The following is a 21,991-nucleotide window of genomic DNA, read 5'->3' on the forward strand; positions in this document are numbered from 1 at the left end:
CTGGCTTTATTCTCTCCACCCCCCTCCCCCCCACCCCCCGGCAACGTGCAATTCCAGGCGACCAGACTATTACTGAAACTTCCATAAGACAGGATTGAAATAATAATAACAAAAACACAAGGCGACCTCCAATTCAATTTGTCATTTCAAGCTAAGTGTGTAGTCAAGTGTACAGTGTCCCAAATGAAACCGTTGGTTTGATTCCCCACTGGATTTCTTTCTTCGGCCAATTTTTAAACTCAGCCAGGGTCACCCATCTTGTATAAAGTGCCTCCCTCACTCCTGTCATTTCAGTCCAATGCGGCTACATAAATGATGTGAATGCTGGAACAAAAACAGAAAATGCTGGAAAATCTGACAGTCATGATGTGGAGATGCCGGCGTTGGACTGGGGTAAACACAGTAAGAAGTTTAACAACACCAGGTTAAAGTCCAACAGGTTTATTTGGTAGCAAAAGCCACACAAGCTTTCGAGGCTCTGAGCCCCTTCTTCAGGTGAGTGGGAATTCTGTTCACAAACAGAACTTATAAGACACAGACTCAATTTACATGAATAATAATAATAATCTGACAGTATCAGCCAATGCGGCTGCAGCCCCATTAAGTGGGTACGGAGCCGTTTCAACTTCAGAGGGAAAAAATCGACCAGAATGAAAAGGCTACAAAGAGGTGGTCCAGTCGAAAACTATCTCATGTTTCGTTGTAATTCCCTGGGAAGTGAGTATTCTCGATAAAGAGACAATTACTCACGGAGGCAGGGACTGACAAGGTGAGAATCAAAGGGCATCTGGATTGGAGAGCAGATTCAAATAGACTGTGCTGGCAACATGTTGAGTGTGCAAGGGCTCCACCTCATCTCAATGTTGGAGACATTCAGGTCAATCCGCAGTGTCTCCAGTTCAGTGCAGCAGTTGAAAATATTGAGCTATTCCTAAAGCTATTCCTCAATAAACTCAGCCGACCCAGCAGAGTTTTGAAAGCGTTTATGTGTGTCAGATCATGACTTAATTTATCCTCGAAAATGCTGATTTGCCACCCTGCTGAGATGGAGATTTTCAACAAATACAAACAGTATTTAGAATCACACACACACATATATATGTATAATCACACAGCGGTTTCTCAATCTCCTTATATATCAAGTGAATGGTATCTTGCAACAGTACGCCGCGTAAAAGATAAAGATCGCAGTTTATAAATTGTTCATCTGGTATACTCCAAACTGTTAATGCATTTGAAGTTTTCTGTAGATAAAACAAGCATTAATCTTCTCCTTTGTGCATTTATCGTTATGAAAAAAGGCTAATTGCTGTATAAACTCAATGTAAAGCCACTGAATAGTGTAGTGGAACGGATAACCTTAACTCTACAAATTGGTAATACCTCCCAATTGAACCGGGAGAAAGCCCTTTCTCTCCGGGAAAAAGGTTAGAACTGAGGTGAGGAAAAATTTCTTCATCCAGAGGGTGGTGAATGTGTGAAATTCACTACCACAGAATGTAGTTGAGGCCAAAACGTTGCCTGATTTCAAGAAGAAATTAAATATAACTCTCGGGGCTAAAGGGATCAAGTGATGTGGAGAGAAGGGGGGATCAGGATATTGATATTGAATTCGATGATCAGCCATGATCAAGATGAATGTGGAGCAGGCTCGAAGGGCCGAATGGCCTGCTCCTGCTTCTAGCTTCTATATTTCTATGATAAATCCACACAAGGTCACAATTTGGGCAGAGTTTGGGGAATCCCTATGTAGAAAGGGTATGAAAACCCTTGCACACGGCATGGATTCAGTAGGATAATCACAGGAATGAGAAACTAGAGTTGTGGGAGACAGACTTAACAAACTCTGGCTTTTGCCACTGGAGAAGGGAATGGTAAGAGAAGATTTAAGGGAGACTTTTTTAAAATGCCTTTCCAGAGGGTGAAACAGAAAGTTCATTTTCTCTGGTTGGAGGTTCAATAATGAAGGTTTATCAATTTCATTGTTATTAAAGAGATTGAGGTTAGAAAAAGATTTACTAACGTGTGGAATAATTTGCAAGAGGGATATCTGAAGCATTGAGTAGTAGTTAAACATTTGGAAGAAGTGAGGTTAAGTTTTGATTGTTCCAGCTGAGAAATAGTACAGGCACAGTGGGCTGAATGGACATCTGTGCTGCAAACCTCATACGCTCTTTTTTTAAGGCTGTGTATCTTTCCTTAAAAAAGTGGCTAACCTTTAGTGATTCTTACAGTAAGGAATCTCAGGATATGCCCAAAATGAACTTTGACCTACTGTGATAAAGCATGTCATTCTAAAAGAACCAGTTACTGGCTACTCCAACACATTGAAAAGAAAGTCTAAGAATGTTCTTACCCTGATGAAAACAATTCAATCAGTGCACATTATTAAACTATCAGTTGACGTAATCTTTCCTCTATTTTTATTAACTCCTTCAAATATTGGGATGCTATCGAGAGCATAAGTAGTCCAGACCGTAGGTCTCCACCTGACTGTCAAAACATGGGCCCTACTATGATAGATCTCTCTCTTATTGTGAGGGAACACACATTGTTACAACACCTATAACTGACAACTAAAGCTGGCAGATTTGTGTATCAGGTAGTCCTGATACTCTGCCCCCTGACCTCTGGAACATGGTGCTATGCTTTTACTACAATATAGCTTGAATAGGCTCCAGTACATAACCCTTGAACACTCTGAGAGTGTTTCATATAAGCCAAGAAGCAAAATACACATGCCTCATGATAAACACACTCCCTATATATTAACCCCAATTCCATTTACTTCCATATTTATCTAATTGAAACCCTTAGTTTAAGTGCTGAGAGCGAAAAAAAAAACGTGTTTACTGTGGATTTTAGCACTATTTTCAACATGTAGAATATTTCTTTTCATCTCGTAATCTAATCAGTAAAAGACTTTTACATATTGAAGGAACAGGAGCACCGCCCCCTTTAACCACTGGAAGTTAGTCACAGGGCATGAGTTGACCCTTTTAATGTTAAAAGTGTTGGTTTTGGCTTTGATTGCAAGAGACACATTAAGCATGACACCGCTCCCCTTATATGTGCGATAAAAATGTGTCAGAGGGTAGACAAGAAGACTGCTTTAAATTTGTTCCATTTATTCTCTGCTGTCAGGTGAGCCTCTTTACACATTCACCTCATTAATTATAGCCGGCAGACATAGTGTCATTCGAAAGTTTGTTAGCACATTTTATCTCACCATTCTAAAAATGTTTGAGCTAAAGAAACCTTTCATTTCCTTTGTACCAAACTCTAATAATAAAACTCTAGATGATGCCCAATTAAAAGAAAAAAAAAACTAGGCTTGATTTCAGAGTGCAGTAAAAGTTTTCATGATTGGTAATTCCAATACTCACTGGGAGAGCTTTAAGAAAAAATTATAAAAGTCCCGAGTTAGCAAACTGCCAGGTCATATTATTTATTGATAAAGCATAGAAAAGATTGTTAACATATAACATTCATAATCAATTATTGCATTTGAATTAAGTAGGTGGCATGGTGGCACAGTGGTTAGCACTGCTGCTTCATTGCGCCAGGGATCCAGGTTCGATTCCTGGCTTGGGTCGCTGTCTGTGCGGAGTCTGAACATTCTCCCCATGTCTGCATGGGTTTCTCCAGGTGCTCCGGTTTCCTTCCACAGTCCAAAAGACTTGCTGGTTAGGTGCATTGGCCATGCTAAGTTCTCCCTCAGTGTACCCGACAGATGCTGGAGTGTGGTGACTAGGGGATTTTCTCAGTAACTTAATTGCAGTATTAATGTAAGCCTACTTGTGACACGAATAAATAAACCTTTAAACTTTAAAAAGGAGAGCAGAGGACATAAGTGTTATTGGGTGAAAGGAGGAAATCAAAAAGCAAAATAAAAAAATACAAGGAAAGAACAAAATGATTTTATGTTGCCTTTTTCTGAACTCTTTTTGAACATCATTATTACTGCCTGAAAACATCAACCAATTTAAACTAAAACAACAACAGCTTCCATTTATCTTCAACTCACTAAAATAGCCAAAGGAGCTTCACAGGATGGTCTTTAGACAAAATCTCACTGCAATGTGAACTGCAGAGTTAGTTCAGACATTCAATCTGGCGACCCCTGCACAGTGCTGTATGTCCTATGAGATTGTATAGATTGGTTGGACTTGGATGAGCTAGTTGCAGATTAGATTAGAGGTGATTTTCATAAACATTTTTCTGCAGAATATAAATGAGCACCTAATGTTCTTAAGCCTTCTCATTTCTATCAAAACTCATGTGCTGATAGGTTTATAGATTTGATTATGAGTCCCTTTCAACCAATATAAAGATAACTCTTCTGCCAGGAACATGAAGATTATCGATAAATATCCAAGAGATTAAGACAGGAAACAGGTCGCTCTGTCACGTAGCCTATGTTTGTGTTTATTTTCCACTCAACCCATAGTCTTAATTTTATGAATTTGCCCTTTCATCACATCTCTTTACTTCTCTTGCCTTCAATCATTTATCTATTCTAATCTTCAATATCGACATTATAGAATGCAGAGAATCCATTGTACAGCAACAGGAAGTAGTTGATGCCAAAACATTGAATGTATTCAAGAAGCAGCCGGATATAGCACTTGGAGCAAATGGGGTCAAAGGTTATGGGGAGAAAGCAGGATCAGGCTATTGAGTTGGACGATCAGCCATGATCGTGATGAATGGCGGAGCAGGCTCGAAGGGCCAAATGACCTCCTCCTGCTCCTACTTTCTATGTTTCTACGTTTCTATGTAACATAGAACACAAAGAGCTAAACAGAATATAGTGGCACAAATGTGGCCTCTGCTCTATGTAAAGATATATTTTCAGCTTTTATTTGGAAGCTGGTTTATCTGTTGGGTATTTCCAACATTTTCTGCTTTGATATTGGTGAAGACATCAGGCTGGTCAAAATACATGTGAGACAGTTTTGTCACATAATCTTCACAATATGGCGTGTCACAAAGTAGTTTTCTAATTATGCAATAATTAAGCCTTTTGATTTTTCTTTCTGACCTGTTGTAACAAGATGGTGAAATCCACATGTGAATTTATGCTTTTTGTGCTAAAAATAACAGAATGTTCGTAATCAGAAAACTTCACATTCAATCAAAACAAAAAGAAAAGGTCTTCACGAAGTCTTCTTTAGCTCTCTGGTCAAAGGCAGGTCCAGCACCATGGATAGATAAGGAGGCAGGAGGAAAGTCCTGGATCCATCCTAAATGGAATGGGGAATTGAACCCCATGCTGTAGACCAACTGTGAGGAGTCCAAGTTGCTGTGGCAACATGCATGTTGTAACCTGGAGCAATGGATAGTGATGGTAGAGGTTCCAATTTCTTTCTATCACATGTCTGTCACGGAATCTCTCCCACTCTTACTGTCTGCCATTGATTCATGTTGGAAGGATTTACAAGTTGATACTCAACCTGTTTGGCTACGTTATGGATACACCTTTCGTGTATCATGTCCTAGAATCCTTTAACCCGAAGATGCTGACTCTAGAGGTAGGTGACCCATTGTGTTACAAGACCTTCCTTTTCACAATATATAGGGGCTGATTCTCCCAGCTCGCTGCACTGCTCTAACAGTACAATGGGCCAGGAGACATCAGTGGAGACCATTTAGCTCCAAGATTTTTGGAATCATCAGCTCCGTGCCAGAAATTGAGATGGAGCTGACTTAAATATTTAAAGCAGTATTTACATTTCATTAGTGGACCCGGGACCCTCCCCCCAGCCAGCAGGGGTTCACTCCAGTGGGGTTTACTACTGCTCTGCACTAACGGGGAACAGGTGGCCAATCCCCCTGGAGGGAACAGAGGCCATGGAGACCCCCCAGGGGGTTGGGATTAAGGGGGGGTGCCCCCTGGGCAGTGCCAGCTTGGCAGTGCTAGCCTGGCCCCCGGCACTGCCCAAGGGGCAAAGTGCCATTGCCCAAGGGGCACCTTGGCATTGCCCACTGGGCATCAGGCAGTGCGGGGTCACTACGCATGCGCTGATCTCTGTGCTGACAGATCGGCGCATGTGCAGTGATCCGCTTAGCGTTATGCTGCCGGCTTCTTGGGCAGGAATAGGCCCCTTCCCCTGATTTTCAGAGTGAATCCCACTAGGGAACTCTGCAATGCTCAGAGTATGGGAGATTCATTCTGGAAATCACGCTAAAAATAACAGCGGGATTTACTTCCATTTCACATAAATTCAGCACTTAGAATTTTTTGGGAGAATCCACCCCACCCCCCCCCCCCACCCCCCCACCCCCTCACAATGTTAAAATTAGATGAAACACAATATTAACTGCATCTTCATCACCTTCAACTTTAGTCACCCATCTGCCTGTGATATTGGTGATTGAACTCATGTGAAGGGAGGAAAGAAAATGTGAGGATATTCAATTAGCAACACTTTTAGAAAGAGAGAGGAAAACATTGATTAGGAAATAGGTTTCTCCCTAACTTGGCAAAATAATGGTGTGCAAAGTAGCTGTTATAGTGTATTTGCCGAAACAGACCAGCATTTAAACTCTGAAATTATATTACATGATCTGAACATATGAGCATATCATGTGTTGTGTGAAATTTCTCTGTCATTTGTTTGCGAAGGTGCTAATCCATTTGTTTCAAATGAGTCAGTAGCCAAGATTGTGTCATGGTAACAATGGTGAAACTATCAATATTTGCAATCTCTATTCTCCAAAAGCTTCTGGAAGCTGCACATAATAAATCCACAAGATTCTGTCAGTGATTCCTTAAGAAGCATGACACCATCTAGGTGGCACCCCATCCACAAATATTCACTCCCTCCACCTCCAACGCACAGTGGCGGCAGTGTGTACTGTCTACAAGATGCACTGCAGAATCTCACCAAAGCTTCTTAAAGGGCACCTTCCAAATCCATGACCACTACCATCTAGAAGGAAAAGAACAGCAGATACCTGGGAGCATCACAAACTGAAAGAACCCCACCAGGGCACTCACCATCCTGGCTTGGAAATATATTGCCGTTCCTTCACTGTAGGTGGGTCAAAACACTGGAATTCCCTCCCTAACAGCACTGTGGGTGTGCCTGGAGCATATAGTCTGCAGCAGTTCAAGAAGGCAGCTCACCACTACTTTCCCTAAGGCAACTAGGGATGGGCAATAAATGTTGGCCTAGTCAGCGACGCCCATGTCCCACGAATGAATAAAAAATTGTTCTATGTTTCACCAGAACACACAACATTAAAGGTCCCCCGGATTGCAATGGATGAGAAAACACTGAACTGATAAGCATTTATCCGATAAGGATACAAGTCTCCCTGTAAAAACACTTGAAATTGTTGAATAAGGGGAGTTTTTAATGATATACTAAGTTCAGATTTCCTGCTGAAAACCTTTCTGGCTCTGCAAAACAAATTTTATGTTTGTCAGACCTCAACCTTCTCCATTATGATAAAATAAATTCCACATGTTTTGAAAGTAATTATTTAAAAACCTGTTTGTTTGTGAGGTTTCAGCTTCCGCCTTAATCCCTTGTGTGTGTCTCAATTGTTTGCTTTGCTCTGTGTAAAACTTAATCAATGGTGAAGGACAATCAATGTATTTTACTTCCTGGTTTGCAGTCAGTGAGAATACGCCTATGTGATTGGCTACTTACACTATTTTGGATATTTGATGTCTGGAGATACCCGTGGTGGGTGCCAAATTCAAACCAATGTCAAGAAGGGGGAAATCTACACCTCAGAGGTAGCTAGAGCTTTGTGGGCAACTTTCTTCAAGGTCAGCAGTGAGCATCATTACTTCACTGCTCACTGCAAAATCAATTTGAATAGCAAGGAATAAAGAACAAAGAAAAGAACAGCCCAGCAACAGGCTCTTCGGCCCTCCAAGCCTGTACCGATCATGATGCCCTAACTAAAAAAAAACCCTTCTGCCCTTACTCGGTCCATACCCCTACATTCCTTCCCTATTCATGTACCCATCCAGAGAGACATGTTTTGGAAAATAAATGTGAAGAGGTGAAGTCATCATAGTCCCAGTTGACCATAGGCTGCTTCCCCTTTGAGGGGGGGAGCTGACTGGTGATGATTTAACCTGAGGGTCACCACACAGGGGCAAGGTTGAGAAGTGGGGCCTTCATGAGTATCCTCGGCTAGTATGGGAATTGAACTCACATTGTGGGTTCGGAGCAGAAGCAGTCTTCAGTAACCGGCCATCTACCCAACTGAGCTAAACTGACAGGCTAACAGGTGTTATACAGTCACATTGTCTGGTGTAGTTTCAAGACCATAACCCATTGGCAACTTAGAGTCATAGAGGTTTACAGCATGGAAACAGGCCCTTTGGCCCAACTTGTCCATGCCGCCCTTTTTTTAAAAAACCCCTAAACTAATCCCAATTGCCCGCATTTGGCCCATATCCCTCTATACCCATCGTATCCATGTAACTATCTAAATGCTTTTTAAAAGACAAAATTGTACCCACCTCTACTATTACCTCTGGCAGCTTGTTCCAGACACTCACCACCCTCTGTGTGAAAAAATTGTCCCTCTGGACACTTTTGTATCTCTTCCCTTTCACCTTAAACGTATGCCCTCTAGTTTTAGACTCCCCTACCTTTGGGAAAAGATATTGACTATCTAGCTGATCTATGCCCTTCATTATTTTATGGACCTCTATAAGGTCACCCCTCAGCCTCCTACGCTCCAAAGAAAAAAGTCCCAGTCTATTCAGCCTCTCCTTATAACTCAATCCATCAAGTCCCGGTAGCATCCTAGTAAATCTTTTCTGCACTCTTTCTAGTTTAATAATATCCTTTCTATAATAGGGTGACCAGAATTGCACACAGTATTCCAAGTGTGGCCTTACCAATGTCTTGTACAACTTGATGAAAGGCCATTGACCTGAAAACAGAACCCTATTTCTATCTCCACAGATGCTGCCTGTCTTGCTGATTAGTTCCAGATGTTTTTGTTTTTAATTTCAGATTCTAGCCTCCACTCTATACTGCTTCAATACTATTGAAGTTTACATATTTATGTGATGTAGAAAATGCCAGTTTGTGCATAGCAAATTCCCACCAACAATATGATAACACATTCTGTTTTAGCATACTGCATGAGGCATAAATATTAGCTAGCATGCCAAGGAAATGTTCGTTGCTTTCTTTCACATTGGATGTTTACTAACACAGAAGTGAAGGACTATAATTGTAGGTAATCAAGATGACCATGCTTAGAGGCAGGAATGCGCCCATGTTATACCATTAATTAACACTTAGGAAATGTGGTTCGCTTGATGCAAATTCCCAGTGGTGACCTACACTTTGGAAAATTTCAATATAAAACCATAATTGGAACAAAAAAATCACCAAAGTAACAGTGAACCTAATGGTCGACCATTTAACATAAGAAAAAAACTTACATTCTGCATAAAATAAAAAAAACAAGACAAGTGAGGAGATACTCACATATTTGCATAATTGCAGTTATAATATTCAGTTGGTAATTACCAATTCACCTTATGTGTCTGCTTCATCAAGAGGATCAAAGAGAGATAACTGGGAACACAAAGAAGGTAACTGGCTATTGATGAAGTTGGAGAATCAATTACTTTTGTGTCCATCATCAGTTACCTTTGTATCCTCTTGCAGATTTTCTTAGGGAATGAGCCACCAGGAAAATAAGGTTAAATACCATGCGATAATTTGATCATTGAGCTCTTTGATTAAATTAGCGTGGTCTGACCCCAAATGTTCAACAAACACTGCTTAGATGTAGAGACCCTTATAGCAATCTAGCCATATTGTGTTAAAAAGGTTGTCTGGAAGCTGATACTATTTTCTACTGGTTCCTTCCCTTTGGGGAGAGCTGGATCAGTTCTTCAGACCTATATAAATATCTGTGAGAACTGTCTTTCTCAACTTTAAGTGAGAATGACCATCTAAGGAGTACGCCTGATCCAAAATAGTTCCAAAAAAGGGGCTAGGATTCAAGTAAGTGCCACACTTAACTTTTTGTTAATGATGTAGGTAGGTTTATCTCCCGTACAAGTGATTACACAAGGTGCCAAGTCTTTCATTCTCTTTGTGCATCATCACAACATATATAGCACACTGTGAAACCAGGCAATGCAAGTAATATATTCAGTTGACCAGTATCTTTTTGGATGCTTTGAATGATCTCTGTATTGTGTTGCTTTGTATCACTGAGCATAATGTTTCCTGATGACAAACCGCCTTTCTTATTCTAGGAAATATGTTTTGTCGTCTTCCACTTTCCCACGCAAATTAAGCTTTATTGGCTTCTTGAAGTAAGGATCTAGCATTGCTGAATTGATAAGAACATAAGAACTCGGAGCAGGAGTAGGCAATTCAGCCCCCTGAGCCTGCTCTGCCATATCTTTCCTTTTTGTGTTTGGGGTATATATAAGTATCGGTATAATTCCTTACATGGTGGCCTGCGCGACATCATGCAAACCAACAGAGCAGCAAGCACGGATTGTTTAAAAATCAAGGTTATTTTTGCTATCTCCAATAACAACCCTCTTCCCCAAAAACACAAGTTGCTGCAAAATGCAAACAAAAGTACAGTTACTGGGAAAAAAAATCTGTGTATGTTTTTTTTTCTCTGTCTGTGTGACTTTTTCTTTGTCTGCCTGTCTCTCTGTTGTTCTATATTTTTCTATCTGTTCTTATCATTGTTCCTTTTGTTTATGTTTCTGTCCATGCTAGGGCCTGGACAGGGAGAGGCTTTAGAAATCAGTTTCCCTTCGAGCTTTGCGCTGTCTCTCTCTGGTACAGATTGCTCAGCAAGCACTCCTCCTCCGCAACTAACCCTGCTTTCATTTGTTTCAATTTCAAAAAGATAGAAATTAGAAACCTCCAGTTTAGCAAGAATTTAGAGAACTCATCCAATTAACGTAGAGTTTAATCACATCTTTGACATCAAGGTTTTCTTGGAACTGTATCCTATCGGATATGTATCTGTTATCTTTGTGTAAAATGATTAAGGTATGTGAAAAACATTGGCAAACTTACATAAAGCTGGAAGATTATTTTCAGTGCCAATGGCAGTTAATAACTCATTCTGACTGTCTTTGGTTCCCTTACACTGAAATGTACTTGCTTTGTGCCATTTGCAGCCTAGTACTTTGATTGAGTCAGCTACCTTCATTAACTATACGAGATTCCAAAAGAGATTGACGAACATACTGCAATCCCTGAGTAGAGAACATTCAGAAATGCAACCATATCAGCTCAGACAAGTGAACAATAGGAACAGACACCTGGAAGTTACCGTTGATGACATTAGTAAATGGAAATATAGCACATTTGTATCACATTTCATCACTGGGTATTTTAACACAAGTATTCAGCTATTTACTTTAAATTGGCACCATATTCACAAACATTCAGGGAGGGATTTTACAGCCCTGCTCAAGCGAGACTGTAAATGACCCCCCCCAAGGGTCAATGGACATTTCCATTGTCCGCCCCTCCCCTGCTCTGATTCCGTGGTGGGCGAGATGGTAGAATTCCAGTGCCACTCCTTCCACCCGTAGCAGCAGTGTGTACCATCTACAGGATGGACTGCAGCAATTCACCAAAGATCCTTAGACAGCACCTTCCAAACCCACGGCCACTTCCATCTAGAAGGACAAGGGCGGCAGATACATGGAAACACTACCACCTGCAAGTTCCCCTCCCAGTCACTCACCACCCTGACTTGGAAATATATCACAGTTGCTTTGAGGTCGCTGGGTCAAAATCCCGGAATTACCTCCCTAACTGCATTGTGGGTCAACCCACAGAACGTGGACTGCAGCGATTGAAGAAGGCAGCTCACCACCACCTTCTCAAGGGCAACTAGAGATGGACAGTAAATGCTGGCCAGCCAGCAATGCCCATGTCCCATGAATGAATAAAAAAAATTAGCAGTGTGACATTAGTGTACCTTTAAGAGTTTTTTAAAAAAAATCATGTTCTCTGTAGCTCACAGCCCTAGCTGATGTCATTGTTGCTGGGCTGTCTACTGGAGTCCCTTTATTGCTCCTTCAGTGGTTTAAATGTGGTTTGTTTATTTTTACTCTGGATTGTTTTGTGGCCCTGCACTGTTAGGCGGAAAACTGGTTGGCAGGTCAGTTGACAGGAGTTTTTCATTTCAGTTTTGAGCCGCTGTTTAGTTTTAGTTTTAGAAGGGAATGGACATCAGACTGAAAGCAGTCTCTCTCTCTCTCTCCCTGGTTTTGGGAAATTCTGCTGGCTAGCTGAAAACCTTCCTGGAGTAGAAAATCTGTTGTTGGTGGTTTGTCTGTACCTTTGAGACTTGATTACCTGTAAAGACTCGCATTCCAACCATTATTTTGTAAATTGAGTTTGTGTCTTTATATGCCCTGTTTGTGAACAGAACTCCCACTCACCTGATGAAGGAGCAGCAAGCACTCCAAAAGCTAGTGGCTTTTGCTACCAAATAAACCTGTTGGACTTTAACCTGGTGTTGTGAGACTTCTTACTGTGTTGGTGGTTTGACCAGAGTCTCTTCCTGGTGTTCTGGGAAGTTGTTCTGACTTCACATTGTTCTGAGTGTATCAAGAGAACTGCAGCATTCATCCAAAGGACTCAGTTCCAGTATCACGTGAGCATTAGTCTTTGCTGTGTTAAACCTGTGGAAGAGTTTTTTGTTTATGGGATTGGTTTGATCGGAACATCATAGATATTTGTTAAGGGTTATACATTATCTTTGTTGTTCTGTTTTTGTTTGTAATTGATCAAAGTTATTGCTAATTTTCTTTCCATACATGTTAACTATATTCCTAAATAAATGTTGTTTGATAAGAGCTCCTTAGTGGTTCTTTTGAATCATATTTGAGCTGAAACACATCATGCTCATCCTAGCCAAATTCAAGGTGCAAAATTTATGATCCAGGCGGGCTCCATAAAACACTTTGTAGTTTCTGACCTGAACCATAACAGCAGAGAGACCGCATGCACATCTTATTAATCTGATAATATAAACATCCCTAGTTCTGAGTTGATAGTAAAATAGAAATACATTTCATGCAGGAGAAGACTTCAGTCCATTTAGCTTGTCTGTTCAATTCCTCTCTCTCTTCTTACTGTAATACATAATTTATAAACTTTACTCTGAATCCTTTCAATGATAGTAGCTTGTCCATTTCCTAGTTAACGTTTCCTATTAACTGCATGCACTAGTTTGTTCCACGTTGATTATTTCTTTGGAAAATGAATTGAAATTGCCTTTTGGCTGAGTTGCTTATTTATTTTATTTCTTGTTATCTTCAATCTCTGCTGTCTGGTTCTGGAATTTTATATGCAGCGCAAAATAACTTCTCTTGTCAAGTTACCAAACACTTCACCATCATTAAAAAAAATCTACCAAGTTTTTCCTTAGTATTTTCAAGAAAGGAAAGATTGCAGGGTGCAAAGCTTGCCTTCAGGGCTCATCACTTTAAGAATCAATCATAGAATCATAGAATTCCTACAGTGCAGAAGAATGGGGCGGCACGGTGGCACAGTGGTTAGCACTGCTGCCTCACAGCGCCAGGGACCCTTGTTCGATTCCCGGCTTGGGTCACTGTCCGTGCCTGTGTGGGTTTCCTCTGGGTGCTCCAGTTTCCTCCCACAGTCCAAAGATGTACAGGTCAGGTTGATTGGCCATGTTAAATTGCCACTTAGTGTCAGGGTAAATACATGGGGCTACAGGGATTGGGGCTGGTTGGGATTGTGGTTGGTGCAGACTTGATGGGCCAAATGGCCTTCTTCTGCACAATAGGGATTCTAGGGAGGCCATTCAGCCCATTGAGTCCGCACCAACTCTCTGAAAGAGCATCTTACCCAGGCCCATCCCTCACCCCAATTCCCTTAACCGCATGCATTTACGCCACTAATCCTCCTAAGGGGCAATGTAGCATGGCCAATTCACCTAACCTGCACATCTTTGGAGTGTGAGAGGAAACCAGAGCATCTGGAGTAAACCCACACAGATCTGAAATTATCCTTGCAGCTTCTCACTGAACAATCTTCATTGAAATGATACTCGAAGCAAGAGAAAAGAACCAAAATGGATATATTGTGGCGGCGTTTTACCTAGACCACATACGATTTTAAAATCACCTTGTTCAATCTCTATCTGACACGCGTTGCAATGCAGCCCATGTAATCTTTTGCTACGATCTGGCAATATTTGGATTAACATCTTTTGTTACCTATTGCTCTGATACCTTCTTTATGCTCCCACTGAGTATCTACTCTGTGCTCCGTTCTCTTTTGCCAAACTCAACGCTTTACATCTATGGGCGGCATGGTGGCACAGTGGTTAGTGCTGCATCACAGCACTAGGGACCCGGGTTCGATTCCTGGCTTGGGTCACTATCAGTATAGCATTTGCACATTCCCCCTGTATCTGCGTGGGTTTCCTTTGGGTGCTCCGGTTTCCTCCCACAGTCCAAAGGTGTGCGGGTTATGTGGATTGGCCATGCTATATTGCCCCTTAGTGTCAGGGGGACTAGCTAGGGTAAATGCATGGGCTTATGGGGATAGGGCCTGGGTGGGATAGTGGTCGGTGCAGATTTGATGGGCCAAATGACCTCCCTCTGCACTGTAGGATTCTATTTGCATCTTCCATTTCTCTGCCCACAGACCCAGCACCTCTGAATCTTTCAGGGCTGTAATCTTTTATCAGTGCTCTCATTTTGGTGTTCCCTGTAAATACAGACAACTTTGAATAGATTCAATGCTCTAAGACATTTCTAAAAATGGTAAACAACAGTGGATCCAGCACCAACCCTGCAATGCAACACTAACAACCACACCTCATCCATTCCCATTTATTAGTACTCAATCAATTGTCTCATCTAGTCATTTTAACCTGCTTTTGTATATCCTATGAAACAGAACCTTGAGCAGTAATAGTTCCTGAAGATGAATAGTATCCTGTGTCTTACTCTCATCCATGGGGTTGACAATTCCAACACAAAATTGAATATGTTCGTAAACAAAATCTTTCACCCAATGCTTTGTCTCCCAATTAATCCATGCTCGTTAGGTTATCCCTTATACTTACCCTCAGGCCTGTTGCAAGCCAGTTTCCCACAATTTGACTTGGAGGTCTAAAATTAGGTGACGCATTGCTAATATTTTGAAGACAGGAGCTAAGTTTGACACTTTTCAGTCCTCTGATCTGCTCCCATTGTGGTGATTCAGAGTCATTGGCCCTGATTTTATCGGCACACCCGCCCCAAGATCGGGGCGGGCGACGCTCGCAGACAGGTATTTTCCATTGGCCTCGGACGCGATCTTACAAGCCTTAGGCAGGCGTACCGGTAAAAGTCCAGCCATTGAGCCGTCATAGAGATTTACAGCATAGAAACAGACCTTTCAGCCCAACTTGTCCATGCCGCCCAGTTTTTACCACTGAGCTAGTCCCAATTGCCCGTATTTGGCCCATATCCCTCTATACCCATCTTACCCATGTAAGAAAAATCTGGAAAAAAAGTCTGGAAAAAAGGTCTGTAAATGGGTCCACGATGACCTACCCTATTCAGGGCTGGTGTCTTATCCACCAAATGCGTTTGCAATCTACTTCCAAAATGATCAACTGTGCATCCCTCTACAAACATGCCCTCATTTCTAGCATTTCTTCTCTCACATCATCAGTCAACACTTGTGAAAAAGCAGTTAAACAATTCATCAACTTTACTGTCTTCACGTACAAGCTCCTTTCGCAGTTGTAGTGGCTGATTTCCTTCTCTGTTTGCTTTTAGTCTACTTGAAGAAGGCTTTGCTATTTGCCTTTATGTTTGCTACTATATATTCCTCGTGTGTCTCCTTTGCAGTTTCTTATCAGCATTTCTCCTGACATTCTTAGCCTGTCTTTATAGACCTTCTTATCTTGTTCATTACTCGAGTTCTTAAACAACTGGAATACTTTCTCCTTTTTCTTAAGTCTTTTTTGACTCATCTAGTCACTTGTGGCATTTCATTCTTTTTCTCGTCTGCACATTTTCAATCAATTATTTTGATCCCACAATCATATTTTTTAGAAGTTCATATTTTCCGCAACTTCTTCACATTTGTCTTTTCTCCTCCTTTTTGTTTGCCTAGTTTGCCTGAACTCTCGCTCTTTAAAGTTTCCTTTCAACTTTCCATCCTTTTTTTAACCCTATGTCAGAATCATAGAATCCCTACAGTGCAGAAGGAGCCCATTTGGCCCATCAAGCCTGTACCAACAACAATCCCACCCAGGCCCTATCCCCGTAACCCCACATATTTACCCTGCTATCCCTCTGACATTAAGGGACAATTTAGCATGGCTAATCAACCTTACCCACACACCTTTGGCCTGTGGGAGGGACTGTGTGTAGCTATGGGGAGAGGTTGGAGAAAATTGGTTTGTTCTCACTGGAACAAGGAGGTTGAGGGGTGACCTGATAGAAGTCTACAAGATTATGAGGGGCATGGACAGAGTGGACAGTCAGAAGCTTTTTCCCAGGGTGGACGAGTCAATTACTAGGGGGCATAGGTTTAAGGTGCAAGGGGCAAGATTTAAAGGAGATGTATGAGGCAAGTTTTTTGCACAGAGGGTGGTGGGTGCCTGGAACTTGCTGCCTGGGGAGGTAGTGGAAGCAGATACGATAGTGACTTTTAAGGGGTGTCTTGACAAATACATGAATAGGATGGGAATAGAGGGATATGGTCCCCAGAAGGGTAGGGGATTTTAGTTCAGTAGGGCAGCATGGTCGGTGCAGGCTTGGAGGGCCAAAGGACCTGTTCCTGTGCTGTAATTCTCTTTGTTCTTTGAAACTGGAGCACCCGGAGGAAACACACGCAAACACAGGGAGAATGTGCAAACTCCACACAGTCACCCAGGGCTGGAATTGAACCAGGGTCCCTGGCGCTGTGAGGCAGCAGTGCCACTGTGCTGCCCATATTATAACCTAGTAACAATATGGTTCCTTGATCCAACATATTCCTTCACCGTTACCCCATGCCCACAATTAGCTAAGATCTGTCCCAGGATCCAACTCACTGATGTTGTTTCTCTCATATGCTGCCTTAGAAACAAGCATTGCGTCATTTGAATAAATTTGCACATATAACTGGATGTTCCACGTACATTGCACATCATAGTCAGTAGCAGAGATCTGGCCTACTCCTGCTCCTAACTCATATGTTTGCATGACAAAAATTTCACATGATTATTATTCTGGACTAATCACTGTTTTATTACCTCCCAGAGGACTTGACTTAATTCCCCTGCTTTATCAACAAATATTTCTTGCACTGACTAACCCCATCAGCTGTCCTTCCTTTTCATCTAAATCAGTGCCACTTTCAACTTCCTTATTCTTAATTACATTCAGTCGCACTCTGATAGGTTTCCTACTCCAACTTCTGCTCTGCTCTTGTCCAAAACACATAAAGCCCGTGTATCAATTCCACATTCTTCATTATTTCTCCATTATTTCTATGATATTGATTCTAGTGCTGTTTACTAAAGGTTTCACCCCCCTCTGCCATTTCATTCTTGAATTATTTGCATTCGTATGGTAACACACTAGTTTATCCTTCATATCTTTTTTCCAGACAACTTTTTCCTTTCCTTTCTGATGAACTTTAGACCATTGTTCCTGGTTTAGTTTTCTTTTCCGAGGGTTTCTTACTTTTTAATTTATTAGTTGATGTGAGCAACAGTGGCGAGGCCAGCATTTATTGCCTGTCCTTAGCTGCCCTTTGGAAAGTGGTGGTCATCTGCATTCTTGAACTGCTGCTGTCGTGATGCTGTTAGGTAGGGAGTTGCATGATTTTGACCCAGCGGCAATGCAGAATATATATCACCAGTCAGGGTGCTGCGTGATATGGAAAGGAAGTTGTGTTCTCAAATGCCTGCTGCCCTTCACTCTCCTGATTTTTACCTTGTGCTTGGTAGTGAGGGAAATTAGGAGGTGAGTCACTCACTCCAGCCTCTGACTTCTTGTTATAGCCACAGTGTTTATGTAGCTAGTCTAGTTAAGTTTCTGGTTGATGGTGACTCCCGGGTTGTTGATAGTAGGAATTTGGTGAAGGTAATGCTGTTGTATGGCAAAGAGGGTCCCTCTTGTTGGAGATTTTTTAAAAATCTGTTCATGGGACATGGGTGTCACTGGCTGGGCCAGCATTTATTGCCCAACACAGAAGACATTTAAGAGTCAATCACATTGCTGTGGGTCTGGAGTCATATATAGGCCAGACCAGGTAAGATGATGGCAGATTTCCTTCCCTAAAACACATTAGTAAACCAGATGGATTTTTATGACAATCGACAGTGGTTTCATGGTCATCATTAGACTTTTGATTCCAGATTTTTATTGAATTCAAATTTCACCATCAGCCATGCTAGGATTCAAACCCAGTCCCTAGATCATTGCCCTGGGTCTCTGGGTTACTAGTCAGCGGCAATACCACTATACTGCCTTCCCTACGGTAATTATCTGGCACGTGCTTAGTTGAATATTACTTGCCACTTAACAATCCAAGCCTAGATATTGTTCGGGTCTTGCTGCATGCTGGCATGAATAGTTTCGTTATTTGAGGAACTACAATGGAACTGATTACTGCAAACATCAGCAACCGTCCCCACTTCTAACCTTATGATGGAGGGAAGTTAATTGCTGAAACAGCTAAAGATGGTTGGGCCGAGAACACCACCCTAAGGAACATTGGCAATGATGTCCAGGGGATGAGTTGATTAGCCTTCAACAACCGTGACCATCTTCCTGTGTTAGGTACAACATCAACCAGTGGAGAGCTCTTGCTCTGATTCCTATTGATACCAGTTTTACTAGGGCTCCTTGATGCTTTGATATCAGGGGTGCCCAATCACGCCTCACCTCTATAATTCCATTTGGAACAAAGCTGCAATGTGCTCAGGAGCTAAATATTCCTGATGGAATCCAAAATGAGCATTGATGAACTGGTTATTGGTGAATAACTGCCACTTAGTAGCACTGTTGACACATTTCCATCATTTTAATGGGGATTGAGGTGAGTCTGATTTTTATTTTATTCGTTCAAAGGATGTGGGTGTCACTGGTTAGGCCATCATTTATTGCCCATCCCGAACTGCCCTTGAAAATGTGGTGGACAGCTGACTTCTTGAACCAATGTGGCACGGTGGCACAGTGGTTAGCAGTGCTCCCTCACAGCGCCAGGGACCCAGGTTCGATTCCTGGCTTGAATCACTGTCTGTGCGGACCCTGCATGTTGACCCCGTGTCTGCATGGGTTTCCTCTGGATGCTCTGGTTTCCTCCCACAATCCCAAAAGAGGTGCTGGTTAGGTGCCATGCTAAACTCTCCCTCAGTGTACCCGAACAGGCAGTGGAGTGTGGTGACTGGGGGATTTTCACAGTAACTTCATTGCAGTGTTAATGTAAGCCGACTTGTGACACTAATAAATAAACTTAAGACTTTAAACAATGCAGTCCATATGGTGTAGGTACACCCACAGTGCTGTTAGGGAGAGAGTTCCAGGATTCTGACCCAATGGTAGTGAAGGAAAGGCGATCTGTTACCAAGTCAGGATGGAGAATGACTTGGAGGTGAACTTCCAGGTATGGTATTCTCATGGGTCTGCTGTCCAGGTCCTTCCAAATGGTAGTGATTGTGGGTTTGAAACGTGCTGTTCAAGGAACCTTGGCAAGTTCCTGCAATGCATCTTGTAGATGGTGCACATTTGTTGGCAGCGTAGTAACAGTAATAAAACTCTTTGATACGTTATAATGTCTATATTTACCTTTACTTCGGATAGCCTCAACTTTTACCCCAAAAGTGACTGTCAGTGGAGACGCCAATGCTCAAGGGTTCCAAATAATTAATACATGATGACACTCATCTCAGTGAATTGATAATTGTGATATGAATGCTGCTGCATTATCAGGAAAGAATTTCTGACTATCCACAAGATGCGCTGGTCTCAAACACATGCAGAGTTCACAGTGACTGACACTGTTTGAGAATCTCTCAGATTTGAATTAGTTAATATTTATCTCATGTTTGATCAATGCACCTCCCTCCCTTTTTGTTTGTCCAGTTGCTGGGATTCCTCCTTGTCAGCGAACTCCTGGGAACACTGGGATCAGACCATCTTCCTGGCAAATGACACATGCAAAAATAAATACCCAGCAGCGACATTTCACTCGTGGTGCTGGAAGGCGATACAACTCTCCACTCATTCTGCTGAACGTCTCTCCCCTTTTAAGTAGCACATACTCCTTAATTTTGCAAAGTCAAGTCGAAGCAAAAGTCCTGCCAATCTTGCTAAGATATACATTGCAAAGTTTTCTAAGCATATTCCATGTTTTGAAATGTTGCAAACTTAGCTGCATTGCAGACACTTATTTCTCGACTGTGAGTATTGCAAGAGCTCTTGCTGCCAAATAATGAAAAGAACAATCTGTGCCAGTTATGGTAACCAGGCGACTTGCCTGGTTTGCGTTACTGTGAGATTTACTGATGCATTACCAGGTCTTTTTACTTCAGTGAAAATATTATTGCCACTGGAAAAAAAGAGTATCAGTATTGAACGTGAAGGTAGGGATCCATTTGCAACTGTATTGGAGGTGGCCAACACTGTGATGGTGTTATCTATCATCAGAGCTCTTACAACAGAGAGATCTAGGACAATAGCATGTCAATAAAAGATCAGGATTAGCCGGGTTTCAATGCACGCACCTTTACAAGCCCCGACTGCACTTTAATCCGAACGTGGTTTGTTGTAAACTTTAGTCCTGAGCTTCCTGGGCACTTATTCCTCCCAAGCAATGAGTCCTCATTCAGAACCAAAATTCTGCACCTCCCTTACATTAATAATACAAACTTCCTTATGCTAAAAGTGTGTCTTCATTATACATCGGATAAGGAAAGCTGGCATAATTATTTACCTTCCTTTGGCTTCCATACCTTTCACAAAACAGTGACAGGGCAGCAATAAGAAAAACCATGGAATAATTTACACCTTAGAGCACCATAGGGCTGATGTTCCTGGGTACTTGTAATAAGTCTATGGAGGCAGAAGTCCCTTCACCAAAGTCCCTTTATTTACAAACTCTAACAGCAGTACACAGAGTGCTAGCAGTTAGCAGTCTATCTCGGGGGTGTCGGAGGAACTGACACACCCGGGTAAGTACAAGGCAAAGATTGTCCCATCAATTGGATCCTTAATCAGGGAGTTCATACTCCAATAGGCCAACCTCAATGGCCTGATTGAAGTCATTACAGTACTTGAGGTACTAAAGACACTCTGAGGTGATGAAGATGGGGTTTAAGCTGAAATGCCAGTTTGGCCCACGTTTAATTTAAGCTGCCATTTTGGCAAATGAGTCAAAGATAGCAGCAGGAATGGTGTCTGGTGGATTATTAAGTAGCTGGTGAGCAGTTACATTACCTGCTACCTCTCACTATTGCTGCACAACAATTTGGTGGATATTGTTGGACACTCTCCTAAAAGTGGACAATTGATTGGGAGTCTAAACTAGCTACTGCGGATGATTCTGAGCTCTACTTAAAGATCTATCAACTTTTTAAAAAATCACTAGCTGCTGGAGGTTTGAAGAGAGTTTTGAAACAAATCAGAAGACTTTCTGGGACATTTCACCAAGATGGCGCCCATGCTTTCCCAAAGTTTATTCTCTGAGAATTTCAGGAAAATAGGCTTAAGTTGTGTGCTACTCTGCTTCAATGTATATCCTACAGGAGCCACCAGGAAAAAGGGAGTATTTGGTCCCTGGCATCTTGCTAGCCAATGAACCACCCCCACCCCGCCCCAAACACTCAGATTGGTCTGTAAGAGGAGTAGGAGGTGGGAACGAGGTCAGGCAGAATATTAGCAGCTGCTGGAGCAGGAAATGGGGCCAGGAGGGTGAGGTGGACCTCTCCCCATCTTGTGGGTCAATTATCCTGTGGACCTCATTCTCCAGGACCTCCACTGCCC

Source organism: Mustelus asterias, chromosome 21 (genome assembly GCF_964213995.1).
Source record: "Mustelus asterias chromosome 21, sMusAst1.hap1.1, whole genome shotgun sequence".
In the NCBI taxonomy this organism is placed as follows: Eukaryota; Metazoa; Chordata; class Chondrichthyes; order Carcharhiniformes; family Triakidae; genus Mustelus; species Mustelus asterias.